The 14,357-nt window shown below is 48.3% G+C and overlaps 1 long non-coding RNA gene across 1 annotated transcript; it reads right to left on the bottom strand.

Moving 5' to 3' along the window:
* Positions 1-921: 921 nt before the first annotated feature.
* Positions 922-10,056, bottom strand: LOC123381133. The gene is made up of 3 exons (XR_006587748.1): positions 9,927-10,056; positions 2,878-3,225; positions 922-2,397 (listed from the first exon to the last, which is right to left on the bottom strand). It is a non-coding gene; the product is annotated as an uncharacterized LOC123381133 (long non-coding RNA).
* Between the last annotated feature and the right edge of the window lie 4,301 nt (positions 10,057-14,357).

Here is a 14,357-nt window from a genome sequence, read left to right as displayed (position 1 = left end):
TACCCCACCAGGAAGGCCAAGACCAGAAAGTTCACCACCATCTAGAGGGAAGAAGGTGGTCAGGGGATGGGCGCAATTTCCCGACCTCGGTCGGCCTTGCAAACCTCTTGCACAGTGATGTCTAATCTCAATCTTGGGAGAGGTTTTTTTTTTTTTTTTCTTTTTAATCATACCATCCCTGTTGTATGATGCATAATGAAGAAGCAATTTTAACTTTAAAAAGTGGTTTTTGATCAGTATGTCATTAGCGATTGCACTCGAACGTTCATTTTGACACAAATGATCATCGTTCGTACAACATCTGAAGACACACTTCAGCTGTCCCCATGGAGAAAGTGACGTTCCCCATTTAATTCATTTCAAAATGATTATCTGATAAAAGCATGTTTTGTTGACAAACACGTTTTTAAATGAAATACCATATCCTGTTTGGTTTTGGCTCATCAAACGCACTAAAATATAGATGGGCAATTAGCTTCGTGTTATAGTAACAAAAACAGACAAAAAGCACAGTTATGGTCTATTTGGAATTCTTGCATATTGTTCTTTTAAAAACCAACTGATTTTTTTAATAATATTTATGTTTTTACGTGGTTACTAAGTGTCACATTTAGTTAATATGCTTTCAGAGATGTCGTAGGAAATCACTCTCTCTTAAATGGAAACTAATTATGCCATTATTTCATTCTTTGATAGAAAAAATGAAATGCTATTACCACTTAGCGATATGAACCCCCTTACGGGGACGGATGATGGTGATGCATCGTGGCTTGTAGGTCTTTCATTCTGCAATGTTTGGGGTCTCCTCTGCTTCTTGAATCTACAGATTTCCATCTTTTGCTAAATTTGGGAACTTTTCATCCCTGTTTGTCGGACACTTCTTCAGCCTCCCCTCTCCCCGCCACCTCCCCGCCCCCGCCCCCACCCCAGGGCCGTGACAGGAATGTGATGTCTCGTTCTGGCCTCAGGTCCCTGACGTTCTGATCTGCCTGCTCCTTCACTCCAGTCTACTTCCTCTCTGCTGCTCAGACTGGGTGACTTCTGTCACCCCACCTTCAAGTACACTGGTTCTTTCTCTGTCCTCTCCATTCTGATGCCGAGGCCCCACTGAGTCTTTCATTTGGATGATCATATTTTTCAGTTCCAAAATCCCGACGTGGCTCTTCATCGTGTCTTCTCTTTCTTTGCCGAGAGTTTCTTTTTTCTCATTTGTCTCAAGTGTGTTTGTAATTGTTCGTTGATCCAGGGTGGTTTTTTGTTTTGTTGTTGTTGTTGTTGTTTGTTTTTGTTTTTGTTTTGATGGCTGCTTAAAAAATCCTTGCCAGATAATTCTAACATCTCTGTCATCTTGGTATCATATATCCTGGGTGTATTTTCTCATTCAAACGGAGATTTTCCTGGTCGTTGGTATGATGAGTAACTTTTTTAATGATAACCTGGCTATTCTGACTATTCTGTTATGGGGTTCTGGGTCTCATTTGCAATTTCTGCATCAGCAGCCTGTCTTTGACTTGCAGTCTCCCCACGGGCCGTTTGCCTTTACCGTTTCGACAAACTGAGTTAGCCAGGCTCTCGTCACTGCCAGGTGCACGTGATGGTACCAGCTCTGCTGGGCCTCCCCTGACCACCTTCTTCCCACTAGGTGGTGGTGAACATTCTGGTCTTGGCCTTCCTGGTGGGGTAGGGGTGAGGCCATGCATTTCTCCATGCGTTTGGATGGCATGGGTCCGTGACTGTGTCAAAGTACTCTGTCCTGCTAGGGGGTCCCTGTGGCCAGAGAGAGCAGGCTGTTCTTGGGACTTTTGCACCTGTGCCCGTTGGCATTCCTGGGTTGCTGGCTTCTCCAGGATGTGGTTCAAGGTGTATGAACTCACCACCACATCTAGCTGGTCTGGCTTTTCTCTCTGCCTTTCAGAGTCTTTCTGTGTTTGTCTCACATATAAGGTCCAGAGATTTTGCTGTACTTACTGGGACTAATCGGGAGATGCGTGTCCACTCTGTCCTAGCCCCAAATTGGAAATGTTTTCTGGACTGTGTTCTATCATTTTCTTAGACCTTGTCGAAAGTTGTTCTTTCTCCATAGTCCCATTTTTCCGAGCGTGGCAAACCCTGTTGGGAGGCCTTCTGTACCAGGGCTCACCAGCATGAACTTGGCTTTGGGAATTAGAGGCATTCACATTTCACTCCAGCCCTGTGACTTCGGTGCTGTGTGATCTGGGCAAGCGACTGACCATATCCAGCTGCTTCCTCTGTAAGACGAGCATAACACTCCTTGTCCTGTGGGGTTAGAGCCCTTGCGACAAAGAGCGGTGCCTGGAACTGGAGATGCCCAGGACCTGGCGGCTAGTATTGTCAGCACTTTTGCTTTTGTTGCCAAACTTCAGTTTGATAGCAGGTCTGAAAAAAAAAAAAAAAAAGAGCACACACGTTATATTCAAAGGACAGTCACTTGTGATTTAACATTCCTAGTACACACATGCAGCCAGTGCCACTGTCCTAGGCGTAGCGGGCCAGCCTGGGCAGCACGGGCATGGCGGGATTTAACAGTGGACCGTGGCAGCCCTCTGTCTCCTTCTAGCTCTAGCTGCTCTGCACATTCCAGAAGCTTCCCTTTGGGACTGGAGCCTCGTGGAGGCACAGCATTGACCAAGGGAAGTGTGGTCTTCGTGTCACATCAAGTTTCTTGTAAAATGCAACACACGCAAAGGAGCAAAACCTTGTCCAGGGGTGGTCTCCTGCCAGGGTCCCCAGAATACGCCCGCAGGTGTCGTGTCCATCCATCGCTCCCCTGCCCAGCCTGGTGGACGCCCACAGGGGCTCTACCTGAGAGAGCACGGGAAACCCTGGTGTGCGCTCCAAGCCCTGGTGGTGGCTTACCTACCCCGCTGGCTCCATATCCCGAGGGCACATACGTGCCCGTGGGTACACACGACGCACGGGGAGCCCCTGCACTGGAGGAGACGGGGAGGGGGTCCAGGCTGGCGCTGAACTGCCTTCTCCTGGTGCTTCTGTGCTCGTCTCCTCCTCTGTGCTTTCTCCCGGCCGGCAGCCTGCACCACGCCTGTAATTCCATCACCACCAGATTATAAGCCATGGGCACATGTCAGCCTCTGTCCCCAAGTTCAGGTCTTAAACGCCTTGTGTTCAGGCACCACTTTAGTGGTTCAGAGTCATTCAAAGGCAGTCAATCTGTGCTGCTGAAATTGGACCTGGCTGGGCGTTCTCCTGTGCAGGATAAAAGCCAAAAGTAACAGGTTTGAATGTCCTTAATGTTTATGTCTGTCTTCTCTAAAAATGCCTTTTAATTTTCTCTGAAACCTGTTGCCCTTTTTTTATTAGAAGTAAAAGCAGCTGTACTATGCGATCTACACCGAATACCATATGTAATTATATTTCGTTGGACATGTTAATCGTTCACGTGAATAAGTTTGAGAGACGTTAAAGAACGAACATTTCCCTTGTGTTCTTGACTTTTAGCTAACAGAGTTCCTTTTGGCTTCTTACCAGCTGTGTGCTCTTGGGCAAGTTGCTTTGTTTCTCGGGGGCCTCAGAGGCCCCACTGGTGAAATGGGGAGGATAAGAGTCCCTGGGTCAGAGGGTCGTCATCTGGGTCACGTGAATTACAGGACTACCGTGCTTGGAACATTGCGCGGTGGGTAGAAAGTTCGGTCGGTGCTAGCCATTCTTTCACCGGGATGAAGTTCCTCTCCAGCTCTCACTCTGCTACTTGCCTTGCTTCCTCCTCATGTGACATCGATCAGTGGCTCCATCTGGACATGGAGGCCCCTCTGGACTCGGGTCGAAAACAAATAGCCTCATGGAAACTGGTGACCTCGTGGGGCCCTGGGACCCTCACTGCTCCTGCTGTCCGGGGGGAGTCTTGCTAGGGTTTTGCTCTTTAAATTCCATCTCCTTTTATATATGTGTGTCGTTCGTCGTTCACATTAGGAAGATTGCCTAAATGGGAATTGTGTCTAAATATGCTATTTATACTAACCAAGGGATGATACTCTTTAGTACTCTGCAATGGTTCTCTTTCTGTTAGCTAATTCCCTGGTAACCACAGTGCTTGACCCCCAGGCCCCAGCCCTTTGCAGCCTTGAGACTTGGAGCGAGGCCTTGAAAAAAAAAAATAGACTTTCCCTCTCAGAAACGTCTGTCGGCTCCTTCCTAGTGTCTTCTGCCCTCCGAGCTGATGGCCGATTGATCATCCAGTGATTTGTCCCAGCATCGTCCCAGATATCGATTCCAAGATGAGCAGTCTGTAATTAGGTGTGAGGTCATCCCTTTCAAAAGATGGTCAGACTCTTCTGCCGACCCTCAGGAGATCCTGTCTGTCCTCTGGGACTTCCCACGGGATGGCTCACGTCCCCTAGTGACGCCCGCCAGTGCCTGGAGTGGCCCAGAGTATACAGCACCAGGCTCCCCGAAGAAGAGCATCCTCTCCAAGGGGACACTCGATGATTCACTTTCCCCTGGGCATCTCACAGTTGTGTTGACAGAAGTTTTCTTTAGCAAAAATAATAAGCTCAAACATTAAAACAATTACTCTGTTCTTTGGCTTTCCTCTTTAGGGAATGGCATTTTCTTTTATTTTTGCCTTCACCTAATGTCATTGAAAAATGTTAATATTTCTTATTTTTCCTGTGCCATCGCCCCTCACGAAGCTTGTTGCTGTGTAACTCTGTTCACGAAGACCCGTCTTGACGATCTGGGTGGATCCTGACTGTTTGCGGCAGAAATTTGAACATTCGGTTGGGTGTGGCTGTTCTGGCGAACACAGCAGGTCCACGGATACAGGCGTCTAAGTTCTGGTCCCCAGCGGGAACCCCCCACTCTCGGCTGTGTCTTTGTCGTTGAGCAGTGAGTCCACATTTTCCAGCAAAGTCATGCGTCCTCTTCGTCCATCACCTCTCTCTTTTTGTTGTCTTGGTGAGCTTCGTTCTCTCCCCCTGCCAGAGGGGAGGGTCACCCACACCAGATTTGGACCAGCTGGGAGCAGGTGAGGGAGGGTTCCCACGGTCAGGGGCTTTTTCTAGCATCTCCTGCCTGGAGCCCACTCCCCACGCCAAGCCTTTGTTTACCACATTCAGAGAAACCGCTGATCATTTGCTCTACTGCATGAACCTTCACTCTCCTGCCGGCCGGCCGGACGACCTAGGTCCTCACCTGCTGGGCAGCACGCCGGAGGGGCCCCTCCTGGGGGTTCCTGCAGCTGGGCTGCCTCTCCCTGTCAATCCTCATCCGCAGAGACTCGTCTGCCACCGCTCCGTCTGCTCCTGCCTTCCCCACGCTTGTCGAAATACCTCACCTGCTGCTGTCTTCTCCCCCTTTATCTTTGTGACCGTGAATAAAACTCTTCGAATTCTTCTGCAGGGGTTTCAGGAAAAGGAAGGTACACGCATCCGCTCAGCCCACCATGTGAAACGGAACATATGCTTGCTTTTCTAAGGTTCTTTTTCTTTGCTTTTCCTTCCTCGTCTGTCTCCCCTGTAAATATTGCCTCTGGGTGTGTTGTGACTGATTCCTCCAAGCCATCTACCAACGAGGGATTTATCTGTAAACCTCCCCCTGTTCCTTCCTGCCGAGGATCAGATTAGTTACAGCCTCTGTCTGATTTGACTCCTCCAACATTCTGGAAGAGGAAATCCCGTCTCCAGTGTTGGCCACAAGGCTATTTGGTGGTCTGTGGTCAGCTGAATTGTTTTTCCAGAACGTAACGGAGTTAAACGCCGCATCGTCACGGGATGGAACTGGGAGCTTGGGCGACTCGACCAAAAAGGCCACCTCTTCTTCATGTGGTGCCTGTAAATGGACCCCACCAAGACAGCCCTGGGGCTTAATCTCTTTTGCCTTAGCACGTCTGGTTAACGGCTTCGGACTTCCGGAGAGATTTAACTCGGTGGAGCTCGGCGTTTATCCCCACGGAGGCAGACCCTTCCTGCCGGGACCGTGCCTTGAGACAACGTGCGGCATTTTCTCCCCGGCCGAGAGAGAACGGAACCCCTCATCCACGCGAGGAAGTTTTTGTGACCTTGAAATTGTTCAGGTCTGGTCTTTGGAGAAACCTACTGCAGGGAGGGGAAGAGGGGAAAAAAAGCAATGATGGCTTCCCTGCAATACACAGTATTTTTGTGCAAGTTCCCCAACATTATTTTCTCTCCCAAGGAACAAGGAGGTCCCCGCTAAACCCCCAAACGGTCTGCCCGCGGTCCTCTCTTGATGTCCTTGTAGACAACGCGCCCCGTTGTGTCGCGACTATCCGATGTCCGTCCTTGCGGGACTTAGGAGTACAGCGTGCTGTGATTCGGAGTTCCCGAAGTACTATGAGCAGCGATTACCATCACTTCCCATTTTAGCCTCACTCCTCAGACTCTCCGGCGACTGTGATTCACCGGCTGCGTCTCCGCAGAGCCAGGAGGGCACAGCCTCACCCTTTGAGAGCCAACAAAGGCCGCGGGGAGGCCGGCGATCGGACCCAGACCGCGGCACGGTCGGGCCAGAACGTGTAAATAGCAATAACAGAACAGTAAATAGCAATACCGCTCAGACAGAAAAATCCTAGAAACGTTGGAAGAAAGGGGCCGTATGAGAGAGTGAGACTTCTACCCTTTTGGAATCGAAAACTAATCATGACTTCCATTGCCTAAATTTAGAACATATTCGAAAGAGCGGTTGACATATATTTTTATACAAATGTGTCGATCTGTGTTATCCTATGACACTTATTTTGTGTTCTGTTCAGTCATAACGTTGTTAGAATATCACTGGCTTAATCTGCAGGGAGAACTGGGCAGTGCTCAGAGAAGCAGGGGACAAGGGAGATGTCTCAACAGGAGGAGGAGGGTCCACCTCAGGACTCTCTGGACGGTCTCTGTTCTCCCCGTGGTGGTGAAAAACTGGAATCAACCCGAACGGTCAGCGCCCTGCTGCCCCTTCCCGCTTCCTGCACGCTCAACACTGCAAGAAACACCACCAAAGTCTGATGTGCTTGCAAAACTGCAATCCTAAAAATAATTCAATCACCAACACATTTCCCCTGGCATGAAGGTTTCAGTAGCAGCATGCACGCACGTTTTTAGTAAACAGTTCACTTTTATGCCCAGCGTATAATCAGTTGCTTCCGAAAATATATTGTAAGTAAGCAGATGAGGGACACAAAGTTTATTTTCCCCAAAGGACTGGGGAAAAATCAAATGTGCTTAGGAGAAACATAGCATACTGCCTTCCCTGGAGCCATTGGTACCACTGTTCTAATCTGGACATCGGAACATCTGGGTACAGATTATTAAATAAAAGCAATGCCTTTTCCATATCCAGACCTTTTTGTTTTTTGAAACAGAGGTATTTCTGCCGTGCTGGCAAGAGAATATTGACTCTCACACTCATTCCCAGTTTTACTGGTGACGGTCCCTGTCACTGCTCTCTGCGGGCTTTCCACGCGGGACACGGGCGGAACCAGGGCTTCCACGGAGCGCAGGGCAGACACTGCGGCAAAACAGGACATTCAGACCCTGGTGCCCCGTCTCCCTGCTGTGTGATGTGACGCGTGTGGCACAGGCTCTGTATCCCGGTGTTTAATGTGGGATAGGGATAGCCGTGGCCCTTCCCCAGTTGGGGTGTTGTGCGGACAGAGTGACTCCGTGGAAAGTCACTCCGCACGCTAACTGGTTGTCGTTCTTACTTAAGGGGAGATACTGATCTGGCCCGGGTGGTTGGGTCTTTCCCGCTGGATGTGACCAAACAGCTGAACTCCCTTCTGCTTCAAAAAGTAGATATTCATTCCATTATTTGGAACATGGTGTCTGCATCCGGGCTTCCTCATCTGATGTGAACAATAGCATTTATCCCCAAGTGATTTTACTCAGGTATTATGGGCAAGAGGCTTAAAAACACTAATTTACGGATAGGAAGTGACTGTGTCTCCTCAAGGAAGGTCCTTGATAGTTCCTGATGCCATCGGTCAGAGCTGAAATTCTTTTCCTTTTAAAGAAGTTTGGGACTCCGGATGAAAGACACTAAAAAGCTGTCAAGTCGATTTAGTGTTGAGTAGATTCCAACATTCTCCATTAATTGGGTAGCTTCAAACAGCTGAGATCCACATCTCCTCGCAGACAACGACTTGAGAGAAGATGGAGGGAGAAAATGGGTTCCGGAAGCAACGGGACCAGGGACACAGTCCTCCCCGGGGAAGAGCCCGCGGCAGGGGAGTCCAGCCAGCAGCCAGACGCCAAACCTCCCTGGTTCCTTTCGCGGGCTTCCTCCCTTCCCCCCAGCCTGTAGCCGACGCCCTCCTGGCAAACCGTGAGGCTGCAAAGCCCCTTCACCGGAGCTCTGGTGGAGCGAGCAGAAGCGCTGAGCCTTCTCGGCCGGCACCTGCAGGCCCCGTGGCGGCCCCGGGGGGCATTGACCGAGAGCCGGCTCTCCCGCCTTCTTCTCGCCCTGCACGGTTACTGCCCTCCGTCTCACAGGCGAGGAACGCGAAGCACCGAGAGGTGAACAGCTCGCCTGCTGTCACAGGGCAAGTGCACCCTGTGAGTCCAGAGTCCCTCCTCTTGGCTGGGGCGCTGGTGAGGCTGCCCTTCCGTTCTCCCGGCGCTCCTTCAGGCACCACTACTAAGTCTGCGAAAAGTGAACTTGAACTTGACAGACAAGGTCACTGCCTTCTGGGACAATCAAATCCCAGACAGACGACGACGATATGAGCGGAATGTGCGAGGGCCCCGTCAATAAGAACACAAATTAAAGAACTCCTTGTCTCTGGGGCCCAAGTTCTTTCATCTACAAAATGACAGCATTGGAACACGTGGGGGTCACCCACCCTTTCTTTATTCACCCATAAAAACGCACGTCTTGAATATTTTTTACAAGCCAGACCCCGGAGACACCACATTCACCTCAAGGAACCCAGAGTCGTACATACGGAAGACGGACACGTACGATGTGCCGTGGATAATGCTGGTCACTCATCTATTCCCTCAGCGACGATTTGTTAAGTTTCTGTTATGCGTCAGAGCAGGCAAAACTGGGCAAATCAGGATATTGGTGAATCCTATTCTGTCAGTATCCTAGCCGTGATATTGTACTATCATCTTGCAAGATGTTACCATTTGAGAAAACTCACTGAAAAGTGCCTGGGCCCTTTCTGTATTATTTCCCATAACTGCACGGGAAGTACAATGATCTCAACACAAAAAGTTTCAAAGAGGGGCTGCCCAGGGTAGAGTCACATCCGTCCTTGTCCCGGGATGTTGTGTGGGAGGATGTAATTTTGGAGCCGATGTGACCGGTGAAGGGACACCAACAGAAATGTAGAAGGGTGACCCAGAATCTGGCATCACCGAGTTACCTGTCTAACCAACTGTGAACCGTCTCCTTCTCGATTTCTTATTCTGTGGGACAATAACGTTTTCTCACTGCTTAAGGCACTTATACCTGGGCATTCTGTTATTTGCGACTAAAATGCTCTAAGTGATACAGTCCTGGAAATCCAAACTGCCTCAGATAAAAGAATTATTGGAACGGGTTTGCCAGATAACATACGGGTCATCCACTTAACATTTAAATTTCAGATAAACAATGAATAATACTTTAGTATTAATACGCCTCCAGGATTCCATGGGAAATATACTAAAAATTATTTGCTGTTTATTTGAAATTCACATTTTACTGGGTGTCCTGTATTTTCATTTGCCAATAAAATAATAATACATATTATATATAATAAATAATAATATAAATAAATAATAACAAAATAAAAATAATATTTTTATTTGCTGGTACCCCTGTATTGGAACAGGAATGGATGTATACGGTATCTGAAAATTAGAATTTGTATACGCCTCGTTTGATTCAACTCCTGATGAAGGAGGTGAAAGTCAGGCAGGATGTATCGTTTAAGAAAAATATGTTTTCAGAGCACTGACCTCATACTTGCTGCATGTATCACAATGTTGAAGGTGGAATTCTTCCTATCCCCGCTTCAGCCAAGGCCTCGAGATAACGGGGGTCAGCTACCCCCAGTTCCTCGCAGGGAGCAAGTTCTGTGGGAGCCCTGAGAGGAGGGGCTACAAGTCAGTTACATGATGCTTGCCCCCACCAACCTCCTCAGCGAAAGCTACAAATTCACTCTCAAGTCAGAGTAAACTGGGGAAAAGGCCTTTAATTTTAAGTGAAGTTCAGTACTTTACTGTATGAGGCTGGGCACTTTTGTTTCTGAAATAAGGCTGTTATTACTTCGAGAAGTTCCCAAAAGATCGTGTATAATTCAAGAGAGATCAGAAAACTCACGAGATCAGAAAACTTACAAGGACCGGCCTGAGAATCCATCCACGGGGCAGGAAAGGGATGTCAGAACAGAGAGGGATGTCAGCGTGCAGAGGACAGGGTGGTCTCCTGCTGCGTCCCGGGTGCCCTGCTCTCCGGTGCCCGGCTCTGTGTTCTCCCGCCACCAGGCACTCATCTAAGCCCCTGACAAATCTTTGTGCGTCCAATGCTCTTACAGCCCATTGAGGTATATATCTTATCTCCATTTGACCGAGAAGGAAATCCAGACCGGGAAAGGTTGGGTAAGGCACCCAAGAACACACGTCCATTATGAAGCAGTGCGACAATTTGAACCCAAAATTTCTGGCTCCAGGACCACCCCTGGTAACCATTGGGCTACGCTGCCTCCTTCACCAAGTGGAGCAAATGCAACCAAAATCACAAAAAAGGCCCTCTGTTTTTAATACCTCACTAATTTTATCATCATCACCACCACCAGCATCAATTCTAAATCCCCACCAAACCCGTCCTGTACACCAACACGCTTTGCACCATTTGTATCACAGAAATGACTTTTCCAAATAATAGTGCCGAGAATAGCAGTTACCATTTATTGAGTGCCTAATACGGACTGTACTAAATCGTCTCCTAATCCCATTTAATCCTCTCAGCAAACCTGTGAGAGTTACTTCTTTCACAGATAAGACAGCTGCAGTTAGGAGAGAGTAAATTATCCGTGGCTCGCAAGGAAAAGATTTGTGTCCACATCTTTCAGACACGGTGCCTGGCCCTTGCCGTTGGGAGCATCAGGCCTCCCCGACAGGCTTCCGTCTCGAGTACAGAGTCGGGCTAATGGACTTAGCCTGGGCAAGAGGAAATTCCCCCAGGGCACCATGGCAATTGGTGACACTCTCTTGCTGCCCAACCTTTTCCCTCAATATTTCCATTTATTGGGGGATAATGCTTCTGGATTGTAATTTATAGCACAAATATCCTCTTCCTTGCTCCCTGCAAATTTGATTTAAGGAGGGCACCCACCTTACTAATATTTGGATAGTGTGAAGGAGGTCTGCAAATTTGGAAAACGATATAGCCATTACCAGGCAGCCAGCGTGCCCCTCCCGATGCATTGTGGGTCAGCGAGAGCACGGTGTTTTGTAACCATGGAAACAAACTGAGTTTGAGAAGCCTGAGTATCCAGTTTACCCTTCAAAGATGGTAAAGGAAAAAAAGCTCTAAAATCACTCAGTGCCTAGGAATTACTTCTAAAATATCTAGACCTTGATGAAACCAGGTATTCTGGCTGACTCAGGAGATAGGAGAGGTTTCACCTACAGAAGTGTCACCAAGTCAGCCACCAGCTCCTCAGGGAACTGGAGCCACCAGTTCCCCCAACCCCCACCATTGCTCTTGTATTCACTCTGTCTCTCTTTCCAGAAGGACACCCCACTGGTGGATCCCTAGGAAAGAGTCTGCTGTCCTCAGCACCTGCCCCTTTGCAGTCTCCCTACCATTGGAGAAGACGTCGCCTAACCTGGGCGTCTCAAGCCAGCCGCCACATCGTCAAAACAGGTAAGGCCAAGGGACTTCCCTAGAAAATGAAGTCTTTCCTTCTTACACTGATGTCTTCCTGGTGTTCCTGAGATGACTCTTGAGGGTTATGTTTCCAATCATGGTCAAATCCAACAGAGCCTGTGAATCCTTTCTAGCCCGTGCGCCATAAGGAAACAGGGCTGGGGCCACATCTACCTTTGTGTCCACTTCCAAAAGTAACTTGGGAAACGTCACTTCTTCTGCTAGCTTTTACAGGCCAAGGGAGCCAAGGCCCTCCTCTGCGTTCCTGACTTTGGCCTTGGAAAGACATGGACTGCATCACTACTATACTCACAGCCTTGTCCGTTGCCCTGGCTTTAGCTGTATGTCCATCCAGATGAGATCTTTGGAGCAACAGGTAGTTTCTTCAGAGCAACATCTTCTTGGGCGACTTGATTAATCGGCTCAGGGCATGGGGTGCCCAGAAGCACAACATCTCTGTGCCCGGGAGATGGCCAGGAATGAGTGGGCAGGAAGCCCGGAGGAGGAGCACACACGTATGTTTCCTCCTGGACCCAGCAGCCCATCACCCACCTCGCATGGCTCGTCACAGCATCCTCACGGGTGGTGGCATCCAGATCTGACCTGGGCTCCTCCTGCGGCGTGAGCATTGATTGCACGAGCATGTAGCCGAGGAAAGAGCCTGTAATGCCACAATTATTGTTCATTTGTTGCTATGGTGTTTCTGTGGCCTGTTTGGATCCATGAATGTCTTGATTATTTTCAATTCCCATTTCTAGAACGTACTGTTCATCACAAAGTGCTTTGAAACCATCCTCGTGGGCTCTTCCTAACAGACCCACGTTAGTAAGGGCTCTGCCATTTCACAAACGAGCATGAGAAACACGGTGTGCTTTTAATAATGACAATCAGGGAAGGTGAAAGACAAGACACCATAAATGACGTTATCATTCGAATAAAGAAACTCGGCTTTCGGTTACATTACATTTGACATCAACTGATGTTTTGAGGTCAAAGGATGTCATTTGGTGTCACTGAGGCTTTGACACCTAGTTGGCGTCACACGGGGAGGAGATGATATTTGAAGAACAAGGTTACTGTTTTTAAAGGGACAAGCGGTGAGGCTGGAGGAGGAGACCTGCAACGGTTCTGCTTCTCAACTCTTTGGTTCCCAAAGAAACGGTGTGGGAAACTAACCAAGTCACAGTCCAATCTTTTATGTATTGGAGCCTATATTCAGAGCAGGCTTACATCACTGTGTAATCAGTGCGTAATCATCGCTGTGCGTGCATAAATAACATTAAAACGGTGGGATAGCGTGAGCAACTTAAAAAGAGAAAAATGATCTCCTCTGGGGGAAATAAGCCACGGTGTCTTCATGCAGCGGAATTCTCTATCGCAGTGAAAATGAAGGACTTAGAGCTACAGATGCCAGCACACGTGGGGACACCACAAGCAAACTTGAACTTAAAAGTAGGTTGCCCACAGCACTGTACCACTTATGGAGACTTCAGAAGTGTGCAAGAGGAAGCAATATATGGTTTAAGGATACACCGCTATGTGGGAAAATTATAAAGGACGTCAAGTGAACGATGAACACAAAATTAGGTTGCGGTGACCTCCAGGAGGAGGGGTGACCTCTGGGAAGGACGTATAAAGGCCTCAGCGGTACTGGTCCAATTCTCCTGCTTCAGGGGGCAGCTGGTCTGAGAGCATCTGTGGTATTATTCCTGTATCTCATGTGCTCTTTTAAATCTCTTCGTTTGTGTTTATGAGCCACAATTTTGGCCATCAGCTTGGTTTTTTCCGTCTACCCGAGATCCTTGGTTTTTCCCATCATCCAGGAAGGCTGGTCCAGGCCTTGCTCCTGCCAAACAGGCGGGTTAGCTTCCATCTTCACAGAAAATAACTTGCTGTGGTCAGAGGGTATGCTCTCTACTGTTTTGTATAATAGGATCATAAATTATTTCAAACCCTAATGATTAGGATCAATAACAATGAGTAGAAGCAAGACCAGTGGCTGAATCATCAAATAATGTGAGTTTCCATCTGAAATAAAGCAACTGTGAACCAGGATGATGATAATAGTTTTTTAAAATTCACAGCAGAGGGGCACCTGGGTGGCTCAGTCGGTGGAGCATCCGACTTCGGCTCAGGTCATGATCTCACCATTCCTGGGTTCCAGCCCCGCGTCGGGCTCTGTGCTGACCGCTCAGAGCCTGGAACCTGTTTCGGATTCTGTGTCTCCCTCTCTCTCTGCCCCTCCCCCACTCGTGCTCATTCTCACTCTATCTCTCAAAAATAAATTTTAAAAATGTTAAAGATATAAAAATACAATTAAAATTCACAACAGAATGCATTGGCACAAACCATACAAAATAAAGTATATGGTCTATTTCCACTTTCCTCCTTTGTATACTTTTCCCAGCACACAACAAGATCATATTGGAGACTAGCCTACCGCGCCCAACCCTCTTCAACTCGCAGAGAGAGCTATTTAAAGTCACAAATAGTGCCCTAGAGCCTCGCCTAAGCCC

The sequence above is a fragment of the Felis catus genome, chromosome D3, assembly GCF_018350175.1.
Source record: "Felis catus isolate Fca126 chromosome D3, F.catus_Fca126_mat1.0, whole genome shotgun sequence".
Classification (NCBI taxonomy): Eukaryota; Metazoa; Chordata; class Mammalia; order Carnivora; family Felidae; genus Felis; species Felis catus.
This window is presented reverse-complemented; position numbering and strand designations above follow the sequence as displayed.